Source organism: Pan paniscus, chromosome 10, assembly GCF_029289425.2.
Source record: "Pan paniscus chromosome 10, NHGRI_mPanPan1-v2.0_pri, whole genome shotgun sequence".
In the NCBI taxonomy this organism is placed as follows: Eukaryota; Metazoa; Chordata; class Mammalia; order Primates; family Hominidae; genus Pan; species Pan paniscus.
This window is the reverse complement of record NC_073259.2, coordinates 74066094-74078605: the sequence shown is the minus strand read 5'-3', so window position 1 is coordinate 74078605 and position 12512 is coordinate 74066094. Positions and strand designations below refer to the sequence as shown.

Genomic DNA, 12512 nt, shown 5'->3' with positions numbered 1-12512 from the left:
AATATGTTTTCATCTTCATTGTTATTGTATGTATACCCATATAGATTTAAAGATAAACATTCTTTTCTTTTCCTTTTCTTTTCTTTTTTTCTTTTTTTGAGATGGAGTCTCACCCTGTCGCCCAGGCTGGAGAGCAGTGGTGTGATCTCAGCTCCTGGCAACCTCTGCCTCTCGGGCTGAAGCGATTCTCCTGCCTCAGCCTCCTGAGTAGCTGGGATTACAGGCATGCGCCGCTGCAGCTGGCTAATTTTTGTATTTTTAGTAGAGACGAGGTTTCATCATGTTGGCCAGGCTCGTCTTGAACTCTGGGCCTCCAGTGATCCGCCTGCCTCGGCCTCCCAAAGTGCTGGGATTACAGGCCTGAGCAACCATGCCCGTCCTTAAAGATAAACATTCTAGATCAAAATGAGCTGGAATCCACTTGCCCTTTTTGGCCTTCTGCCTCCTGCAGTCCTCTCCTGTGGGTCCTCTTCTCTCAAAGGTCCCTTCCCAGACTGTAGAGTCGCACAGCTCCAGGGACACCTTTCACATTGCATTCTATGTTTATAATGCTCCCTGGAGCTGCTGTGCCTCAGGGTTGCCCTGAGGGTGGCAGCTCAGTGGCAAGTGCATCCTGCTTTCCGCTTCCCATCTTTCTACCTACCTCTTGATTGGCACCTGAGGCTTGTGGCCCAAGCCCTGGAGCTGTCGCTGACAATCTGAGCTACTGTAGGAAAAGGGGAGACATGAAGCAATTAAACGTCACATCTCTGGTGAAGAGTGAGAAACTGGACATAGCCACAGTTTCTGCGTGCTTCACCCGACCCTCCCCGTCCCCGGCCCATACCTTGAACTCCGGTCTTTACGTTTTTTGTGTTTGTGTAAATTTGAGCTCAAAAGATAATTTTAGGGGCTAAAATGAGAGATTTACCTAACCTCTGGGCCAGTAGCCTACTTGAATAGATTCAGTCACTCTGACCCTGAAACAATCAATATTTTCAAAAAGGGGCAATCTATTTGACAGCATCTTGAGCTTCATTGGTATGACGGCCATGGTGAAGAATGATGAACCCAGGCACAGGGGAGGGGCCAGGCGAAGTAGGAACCATCTTTGTGTCTGCAGTGTTTGCAAGTCTTGGAGCAGAGGGGGAGGGATTAGCCTTAAGGAGTGGGTAGAGTGAGGGAGAGGGAAAGGGGCAGCCAGTTGGTGCGATCTGTGATGCCTCAATCTGTGATGCTTGAACAGTCTCTTTCAAACTCCTGAGTTCTTGGGGAGTTGGTCTCCTGTGGTTGTAGCCAAGGTCTGTCTCCTCTAGGACATGAGGATCCTCAAGAAGGTGCCAGAAGGGAGGCATCTCATCCAGCCTCATAAAGCTATGAGGATGGCTATAACATGACATCATGGGTAAGAAGACAGCCCTGTTCCCTACATATTTCTCCTGCTTTGCTCACTGATTATTGAAACTTTTTTTTTTTTTTTTAACAGAAGCAAAGGCTTTCACTTTCTAGAGTGAAAAGAGAAAGGGACCATGGACATGCTCCTTGAATGGTTAATCACCCTGCCCCCCACTGATGCCTGTGTGACCCAAGCTTTCCTCCTTCCTTGCTAGTCACTTGCCCCAAGACTTCTACACATCAACTCCCCACTCTGGTGTCTCCTCTGTTGTTATAAACCATTGGGTTGTCCAGAATCTTGGTTCTCAAAACATGGTCCATGAACCAGCAGTATTAGCATCACCTATGAATTTGTGTCCAACTTAAGACTACTGAGTCAGAATCTTCATTGTAACATGATATGTAGATGATTTGTATGAACATTAGAACGTTAAAGTTTGAGAAGGTCTGGCCTGAAACACTTCTTCATATCCAGCCTTAACTGAAATCTGATTTATAATGGTAATCATGATTTATAATGACACCATGATTTATAGTGGGGGTAATTATCACTATACTTTTAAATAGTACATGTGTTAGTTAATTTTATCATGTTTTCAGCAAGTGCCTACTGTATTCCAGGTACTACAAGTGCTGCAAGTTAGGGATATAAGAATAGTATCCCCACAGAGCTCACGGTGTAGCAGGCTTATGAAAACAAAACAAAACAAAACACTCAAAAAAAAATCACAAAATTGTATTTCAAGCTGTACAAAGCTATGCCCTCTAATTAATGCTATATTTCTCTCTTCACATCTTTCACTTTTCTCCCAGAATCCATGTATTCTGTGAGAAAAAAATCTGACTTGAAATGTTACCCTGTTTCCACTTCTTTTCCATTTCAATGCTGTTGTTGCATTGCTGGCACAAGCCTCTAGAAGTAGTATTCTCAGGCCCAATTGGAAAGGCAAATAAACAATTTTTTAAAAATTGGATTTTAAGAGAGCATTTGTGTTCCATTTTCTCAGATGACTTTCTATGTATGTGTCTCATCTTCAATTAGCAATGCTTCTGCCATTATTACAGGGCATATTCTGGAATTTTTCTTGTTTTGGTTTTGTTTCTGTTGTGGGGTAGGGAGAAAAGGAATGATTGAACATGTTTATTAAATGCAGCCAAGCCTGTTTAGGTTTTGGAGATACCAGAAGGTTATGTTTTGTAAAATATAATTGACACTAGCATCACAGGGCATGGGCTCCAAGGATAACATTACATCAGGACCTTAGTGTGTTTACATGAGCATAAAAGAGCTGGTTCTGGTGAATCAGGAAATGATTTGGAAAGAGTAGTGCAAAGAGGCTAAATCTTCCATGGGAAGACGCTGCTGCTTCTGTTGCCAGGGCTGCTGCAGTTCTTTGAAGTAAAAATCTGTAACTGATTTGAGTTTAGGTCTCTTGATCAATATCAGAATACAAAAAACCTGATTTTCTTATCTTACGGGAATTTATGGCATCTCCCCTAGTCTTGAGATCACTTCCTAGCATGTATTTCAAGATAGTTTTTTGTATATGATCTTATACCATTTTGTATATGATCTTATTCCACCATTTTGCTTTTCCCGGAACTGAATACTGATATAGTTACTAACACAGCACTCAATGAAATTTCCAATATTTTGGCTTCTCTTCAGTAGTTTTTGCCTCCTTTGACTTTTACTGCCTTTGTTGGCTAGAGTTTTAGCTGGTACCGTGCTGATCCAGCAGGTCACTTCAGTTTGGAAAAGAGTGAGTAGCATTTGTGTTGCTTACTCAGCATGTTATTTCTCTTTGGAGCAAAGTGCAATGGCTTCTGGTCAATTTTTGAATTGATTTTAGGATGGTTTTAATGATTTATAAAGGAGCATTTAATCCTATACATCTAGGCTTTGTTTGCCTCATGAAATCAGCTACTACATGAAATTGTCTAAGGTTATATAGTTCATCCCCTAAAAACAAACACACAAATTACTCCTTGGAGAAGAGTTGGTGTCAATTTCTGCTTATAATCAAAGCTTCATATGTGGTCATTTGACTTTTCAAAAATTGAATTTCAGGCATTTCATCTTTTAAAAATAATATATTTCAAAAGATGAAAAATATAACTTATATAAGTACAAAATGAACATGCATCAAACAAATCATTTGTGTTTCTGTTGAATATAAATCTGTAAGTTAGCATGTAACTACACATGGATTATAATCAATGGTAAATAGTAAGTCAAGCACAAATACATTCTTGCAGAGAATAAATAGGCTTTGGGTGGGCCTATTAGAGAATGCTATGTTGTGACAGTAAAAAGATTAGCTGTCATTATTTTGCTTTATTTTCAAGTTTTGGATAATTTTTCTTAACAATCCTCCTTTCTCCCAATAATAAGTAATACCTGAAGATTATTCTTGATCACATGAAAGGTTAGTTACATTGTGTTTTGTCCCTGTTCATTTATATTGATGCAGCAAGATATGAGAATTTTCATATATAGGCCTCTTCGGAGTATAGTCAACAAATCTAGAGCCATGTGGTATTGAGAGAATTAACTTCTATCTGGTCACCTCTGGGTCTCCAGTTACACATATTTATACAATTCGATATTGTTCTACAAGTTCTTGAGGCTTTGTTTACTTTTTTTCCCAATCTTTTATTCTCTTACTGCTTCACATTGACTAATTTCTGTTTGTCTTCTAAGTTTGCTGATTCTGTTTGTAAAAAATAGTTAAGGGCATAAAAATTCAGCACAAAGTAGATAAAGTTATTTTGGTGAGATACAGAATCCTGTTACCTGGGCAGATAACAGAAAACATGAAGAATACTTTTTTTACTATCTCTTATTAAGAGCAGACCAATTACTCTAAGAATAATTTTTCATTTTCAAAGTGAGAAACCTAATTCTTAGCCTTTCATTAAAGCATTATATTTGGAGTTAGTATATCAAACTAAGCAAACTTTGCTGATTTTCTTTTTACATATTGCATTTCTTCTTTTTAATTTAATTTTTTAAAACTATAGATTCGGGGTGTACATGTACAGATTTGTTGCATGGGTATATTGTGTAATGGTGGGATTTGGTCCTCTAGTGAACCCATTGCCAAAATAGTGAACATGGTACCCAATAGGTAGTTTTTCAACCCTAACCTCTCTCCTTCTTCTCCCCATTTTGGATTCCCCTGTGTCTATTATTTCCATCATTATGTCCATGTGTACCCAATGTTGAGCTCTCACTTATAAGCAAAAACATTTGGTATTTGGTTTTCTGTTTCTGCGTTATTTCACTTAGGATAATGACCTTCAGCTTCATTCATGTTGTTGAAAAGGACATGATTTCATTCTTTTTTTAATGGCTGTGTATACGTATACATATGTATGGTGCATATATACCACATTTTATTTATCCAATCCACTGTTGATGGACATGATTTTGATATTGTGAATAGGGCTGTGATAAGCATATGAGTGCAGATGTCTTTTTCATAAAATGATTTCTTTTCCTTTGGGTAGATACCCAGTAGTGGGATTGCTGGGGTCAGTGGTGGTTCTAATTTTAGTTCTTTGAGAAATCTCCATACTGCTTTCCACAGTGGTTGAACTAATTTATATTCCCACCAACAGTGTATAAGTGTGTTTCCTTTTCTCTTCATCCTTGCCAACATCTGTTATTTTTTGACTTCTTAGTGATAGCCATTCTGACTGGTGAGATGGTATCTCATTGTGGTTCTAATTTGCGTTTTTCTGATGATTACTGATGTTGAGCATTTTTTCATGTTTGTTGGCCTTGTGTATGTCTGTTGAGAAGTGTCTTAATTTCGTTTGTCTACTTTTTAATGGGGTTGTTTTTTATTGTTTTTTTAATAGATTCTGAATATTAGTTCTTTATCAGAGGCATAGCTTGCAAATATTTTCTCCCATTCTGTAGGTTGTCTGTTTACTCTATTGATTGTTTATTTTGCTGGCAGAAGCTCTTTAATTTAATTAAGCCCTATTTGCCTATTTTTAATTTTGTTGCATTTGCATTGGCTGTCTTAGTCATAAATTCTTTGCCTAGGCCAGTGTCCAGAATAGTTTTTCCTAGGGTTTGTTCTAGGATTTTTTTTATAATTTCAGGTCTTAAACTTAAGTCTTTAACCTATCTCGAGTTAATTTTTGTGTTCAGTGACAGGTAGGAGTCCAGTTTCATTCTTCTGGATATGGCTAGCTAGTTTTTCCAATACCATTTATTGACTAGGGCGTCTTTTCCTCATTGTTTATTTTTGTCGACTTTGTTGAAGATCAGTTGGTTGTAGGTGTGTGGCTTTACTTCTGAGTTCTCTGGCCTGTTCCATTGATCTGTGTGTTTATTTTTGTACTGGTGCAATGCTGTTTTTGCATTTCTTTTTAGACATTTTTTGCAGGTATTCAAAACCAAAGCAAATAACATTCACTTTCCATAGCCTTCTACAACTTTCTATATCCATTTAAGTTTTGTCTTTCATTAATTTCTTCCAAATTCTCAAACAAGACACTTTACTTCAAAACAAAACCATTTTCCTTTTCTTTTGAAAAAAAAATCTCTCTCTCACACACACATCTCATTTTCTTATGCGTTTCTTATGCATTTCTTATGCATATTATTCTAGTATAGCATCAACAACTCAGCATTAACAAAGCAACTAACTCCTATTAATCAGAACAACATTGAAGGTAGGTAAATGTCAACTGTCTGTTATATACAAGCACTATGGCAAACTACAAAATACGTGAGTACATGCAACCTCTACAGCTACACACTCCCTTTTATACCTTCTTAAAGTAGCGCAAATGAATACATTTGTTGACGGAGCTCAGAGGCATAGATTCCCTAAAATGTGTAAAAATAAGAAACAAAAGTACATACTGTGTATTAAAACTATGCTTACTTAGAAACTGAAGATATACAAGAATTTTCCATCAATTACCTCAATTTATTATTAGTATTTTTGTCTAAAACTTAAAAAATGATCTTGGAAAATCAGTTTTAACTGACACAGTACAGGACATAATAACTCTTGATATAAAATGCTTATCAGAATTATAATTCTATTTCACTGAACATATAATTTTATATTTTCCTCAATTAAAAAATGTATGAGAGGAATAGTGGCTTATCTGAACTTATAAAGCAGTTAAAAAGTCTAGGAACTTCAGATTCCTAGTTTCTTAGTGAGCAGCAAATACAGTTAAAAAAGTATTTTTTTATTATACTCCACATAGATAAAATTAGGAAAAAGATGCAAAGCTCTTTTTAAGCAAAATCATGAAAATTCATTTTGATTTGTCCAATGATATTCACATTTATTACATGAACTTGGATACTTATATAAAAATGCTTCTGAGTTGGCAGTTTCTGTAAAAGGTTTTGTTTTTGTTTTTTAAAGGCTAACACACTCAGGACTAGAAGTTCAGTTTCTTTATTTTACAAGAATTCTGGAAACATTAAATGTATGCGGTTCTTATTGTTCTCTACGAACCAAGCAGAACAGAGCTTCTTTAATTTAAGAGGTTTTATAGCTTAATGTATTAATACTCTCCAGAGGTAGGAAATATTTCATGCACACACAATAAAAAGGAAATGCCTTTCTCAATTATTGACACAGAGACACACGGAGAGCTTGCCGCTTCAATTCTACAACTACAGACAAAGGTCTAAAGTAAACAGAAAAATAAAATTTACTGGTAACCTCAAACAAATTTTCTCTTTTCCAGTGGGCATAAAGTTTTTCCTAACTAGGTTAAGCTCACAAAAAGCCAAAGCAACAAACCTAAAAGTGGAACAATGTAGATGATCTTTCATCTCTTACCTGGCCAAGAATGAGTTCTCATTATATTGAAAAAGGTTGTCAAATAGTCCTACCATAAAATCAGATTTCCAGTGGTCGTTTGTTCCAATGGGTAATAACTTATCAGCCATGTATAGACTGGACTCGTGTGTACACAAGGTGTTCTATATACTACCTAAGGATTCATTATTTACTAATAATCCCTGGCCTTGATGGCAGAAAAAGTCATGGCTAAAACCATAAATTAGATGAAATACAGACGACAACAGCAACCAGAATTGGCCAAGAACAAAAAACAAAAATAAAAACATAAAATCAGAAGAATAAAAAACAGAGATTCAATGAAGGAAAAGTTATATTGTCCTTAAGATTCACTCCAAGATCTCCATAAAGATGTTCTCAGGAGGAAACAGCTTATAATGTATACTTCTTGGACAATACATTAGAATAGACTGTAGCAGACAAGTCTATCTTAGTGGGAAAACCCCCACAAAGCTGGGCCCAGGGGTTCATGCCTGTAATCCCAGCACTTTGGGAGGCTGAGGTGGGTAGATTGATTAAGGTCAAGAGTTCAAGAATAGCCTGGGCAACACGGAGAAACCTCGTCTCTACCAAAAATACACAAATTAGCTGAGTGTGGTGGCATATGCCTGTGGTCCCAGCTACTCTGGAGGCTGAGGTGGGAGGATTGCTGGAGCCTGGAAAGTCAAGGCTGCAATGAGTTGTGTTTGTGCCACTGCAGTGCAGCCTGCATGATACAGCAAGACCCTGTTTCAAAAAATAAAAATAAAATGAAATTATTAAAGTATACTTTTCAAAAAATTATAAACATGGCATTATTCTCATACAAATATAAAGTAAGATGTCAAAGATTCATTTACCTCATGAATGAGGTATGTAGCTGGAAGGTAAAGCTGGTCTAAAGAATAATTTGAGGGACAAAGATTTATATAGTCACCCATGAATAGCGTGATGAAATAAACTTATTAAATTGAGAAAGTTATGGCTTATGCAGCTATAAAATTATAAGAGTTAGGATCATTTTTTCTATTGGAGAGAAATCATCACTTAAGACAAAAATCTGCAAATAAACATTTATCTTCATAGAGCCTTGGGGCTGTAATGAACACTAAATAATCGGTCAAACAAAGATATATTTCCCTAGAAAATTAAACAAACCTTGGGAAGACCTATTAGACCAGTGGTCCCCAACCTTTCCAGCACCAAGAATTGATTTTGTGGAAAACAATTTTTCCACTGACAATTTTTTCGTGGTCGTCCCCCAACATCCGTGGAAAAATTTGAGCGTGCAACCTAGATCCCTTGCATGCACAGTTTATGACAGGTTTCGCAGTCCTATGAGAGTTTAATGCTGCCACTGATCTGACAGGAGGCAGAGCTCAGGCACTAATGGGAGTGATGGGGAGCAGCTATAAACACAGACGAAGCTTCGTGCTTACCTGCCACTCACCTCCTGCTATGTGTCTTGGTTCCTAACAGGCCATGGACAGGTACTGGTCTGTGGCCTGGGGGTGTGGGACCTCAGTGTTAGATAATGCTCCAGTATAACATTGAAAAGTAATTCTGGCATATTTTGCCTTATTTCCAAGTTTTGGATAATTTTTTCAAACAGTTCTAACTTCTTTGAGTCCTAATAACATTAGCCAGTGTTTCTCAGTCTTACAAAGGCTTATTAGAGAAATGTTTAAATAACATTCATTTGCTACATCATGAAATGTTTTTACATCTTTGAAATCCTTTGTTAAATTAATTTACAAAGAAAGTCCCAGAATTGGATAAGGCTTAATTTGGTTGAGGCTTATGTCGGTTAAGGGAGACCCATTATTTATTTGTACTATTCAAAATTTCATTGGTGATTTTTGGAAATGTTCCCAAATTCTTTGACACTTCTTTCACTCCAAGAAATGAAGGTAAATTCTTCTCCTCTTGTGGGTGGGCTGGACATAGCAACTTGCTTATAACAAATTGAATATGGTGGAAGTAATGGTATAGAGCAAATAAGGTGAGATCATAGAAGACATTTAGCTTCCTCCTTACTCTATCTTAAATCACTTGTTCTGAGAGAAGTCAGAAACCATGTTGTGAGGACACTCAAGCAGCCTAAACAGTGAGAAATGGAAGCCTCTTGCCAACAGCTAGTAAGGAACTGAGGCTTCTAGCCCACAGCCATATAAGTCAGTCATCTTAGAAGGAGATACTCCAGCTCCAGTCAAGCTTTCAGATAATTACAGTTCCTACTGACATATTTTCTTGAATTTTCACCAAAGACTTTACCATACCACTCAGCTAAGCTGCTACTGAATTCCTGAACCATAGAAAGTATGAAATAATAGATTTTTGTTTTCTAAGCTGCTAAGTTTTGGAGTAATTTGTTGCATAGCAATTAATATTTAATATAAGCCCTCATAAAAATTGTCCTCTCTTTTGGAAGGTGGAAAAGTAAATTTTTTTCTCAACTCTTAAACCGATTTTCTCACACGCTAGAGATAAGGAGGCTTATATTTTGTGTGGTTCCAAACTACTGTTTGGTTCTTAGGTGATCTTGAGTATGGCTTCCTCTTGGTTACCACTTGCTCACTGGACATTGCTCAAAACACGTCTAAGATGGACTTCTGAGTCTACATCTAGAGAATATATAGGCTGAGAGGTTGAACACGATATTGAGAAAACCCTCTATGGTGATTATCTTCTATGTCATGGAACATAAAACCTAAACACCAAAGCTGCGTTTGATTCCCTTGTCTGAGGGTTGAGCCCTATATTTGTTTGGATAGCTTCTCTCTCCCCATCTCCCATGGCTAATAGGCTGGGACATGTATCCATTTATTATGTGTGATATGTTGACACTTGTAGAAATACATTTTTGGGCAAATTATAAACTTAGATTCAGATTTTTCATTTATTTTTTAGACTGGGAAACATCTTTAATGTGGTGGAAAAATAAAGATAAATTTCTGACAAGATAGTGAACCAACATGTCTTGCTCTCTCCCCCCAGAGTTTAAACCTAGAGAGCCACATAAGGAAGAAACAGTGGTCAGATACATAAAGTAATGACTATAAGAAACATTCAAGAAGAGGCCCAGCGTGGTGTCTTGTGTCTAATCCTAGCGTTAAGGGAGGCCAAGGCGGGTGGATCACTTGAGGTCAGGAGTTTGAGACCAACCTGGCCAAGATGGTGAAACCCTGTCTTTACTAAAAATACAAAAATTAGCCCAGTCCCAGCTACTCAAGAGACTGAGGCAGGAGAATCGCTTGAACCCAGGAGGCGGAGGTTGCAGTGCACTGAGATGGCGACAGCGGACCTCCAGCCTGGGTGACATAGTGAGACTCTGTCTCAAAAAGCAAACAAACAAAAAAAATAAACACTTAACATGGTGAAACCCCGTCTCGACTAAAAATACAAAAAATTAGCCGGGCGTGGTGGCGGGCGCCTGTAGTCCCAGCTACTCAGGAGGCTGAGGCAGGAGAATCGCTTGAACCTGGGAGGTGGAGAGGTTGTAGTGAGCCGAGATTGTGCCACTGCACTCCAGCCTGGCGACAGCGAGACTCCGTCCCAAAAAAAAAAAAAAAAAAAGAGAGGGAAGGTGTGTGTGTGTGTGTGTGTGTGTGTCTGAACTGAACTGGGAAATGAGTTGGGAGAGAACTTCTGAGTTGTATACTTTTCCTTCTGGATATATTGCCCTGGATGGATTAACGTTTGCTCACATGTAACTGTGGAAGAGAGAAAATGGTAGAGCCAGCCTAGTGCCTTGAGGGCTTTTGTGGCAACAGAAGGGCAATTCCAGAGACTGGCCTGAGTGAGGAGCAAATAACAGCAGATAAAGAATGACTTGCTGCCCCCCAAGCATTTCCCCCTTCATGCCCCAAGTTATGCCAGTATGTCGAGGAAGAAATGTCCTCTGAAGAGAGCAGTGTCAAAGTTAGAGGAATAAGAATATCCCCCAAGGAACAGGGTCAGCAGGAAAGAGGGCAATAAAAAGGACTGGGGAAGACCCTGGGCTCCCAGGCCTAGAGTTGATTACACCTCATAAACCTATGAAGAGAGCAGAAGCTGTGTGTGAGCTTTGCATATTTCAGCTAAGACTGATAATTCTTTTTTTTTTTTGGAGATGGTGTTTCACTCTTGTTGTCTACGCTGGAGTGCAATGGCACGATCTCAGCTCTTTTTGGAGATAGAGTTTTGCCCTTGTTGCCCAGGCTGGAGTGCAGTGGCGTGATCTCGGCTCACCCCAACCTTTGCCTCCCAGGTTCAAGCGATTCTCCTGCCTCAGCCTCCCGAATAGCTGGGATTACAGGCATGCACCACTATGACTGTAATAAAAAAATACTAAAAATTTTGTATTTTTAGTAGAGACGGGGTTTCTCCATGTTGATCAGGCTGGTCTCGAGCTCCCGACCTCAGGTGATCTGCTCGCTTCGGCCTCCCAAAGTGCTGGGATTACAGGCATGAGCCACCACACCGGGCCTGATCATTCTTTTAGGGGGAAGATAAGCTTCAATTGGCAGCAATAGCCAGATAGCTGAGAAGTACAACATGCCTAAAGAGAGACAACAAACTAGGCTGTCTATAATAGGTAGATCAGAACTAATGAAACAGATACAGAGTTTAGAATAAATATAATACATGTCCTCAAAGAGATGAGAGAATTTTGGTTATATGAAACATGAGGGAACAGTTATAATGAAAAGCCAAATGGAAACAATGAGTATAAAAATTATAACAAAATCAAGAATTTCAGTGAGGGATAAGTAGCATGGAGGTTATAGGCAAAGAATAAACTAGTAAACCGTAAAACAAGTCTAAGAATATTTTGCAGAAGACACAAAGAATGAACAAAAAAAAAAAGAAAAAATAATGGTAAGAAGGATAAATAAGAAGTGCTAGTATATCCATGGTGTGGTCTCAAAGAGATAGAAAAAAGTATAATAGAGGTGAGGAAACAATAATAACCAAGGATTTTCCAGAATTAGATAAAGATGAATGTCTTAATTTATTTTCTGTTGCCTATAACAGAACACCTGAAACTGGGTAATATATAAAGAAACGACATATGCACATGAATGTTCATTGCAGCACTATTCACAATAGCAAAGACATGGAATCAACCTAAATATTCATCAATGACAGATTGGATAAAAAAAATTTGGTACATATATACTATGGAATACTATGCAGCCACAAAAAAGAATGAGATCATGTCTTTTGTGGAAACATGGATGGAGCTGGAGGCTATTATCTTTAGCAAACTAACACAGGAACAGAAAACCAAATACTGCATGTTCTTGTTTATAAGAAAGAGCTAAATAA

General features: G+C 38.1%; 1 long non-coding RNA gene across 1 annotated transcript in view; it reads left to right on the top strand.

Moving 5' to 3' along the window:
• LOC134728443 (uncharacterized) overlaps positions 1–9681 on the top strand; it is a 49586-nt gene extending 39905 nt beyond the window's left edge. Inside the window, exons 2-3 of the long non-coding RNA XR_010108842.1 lie at positions 1296–1384; positions 1466–9681. This is a non-coding gene — a long non-coding RNA (uncharacterized LOC134728443). The remainder of the gene's footprint in view (positions 1–1295; positions 1385–1465) is intronic.
• The last annotated feature ends 2831 nt before the right edge of the window (positions 9682–12512 follow it).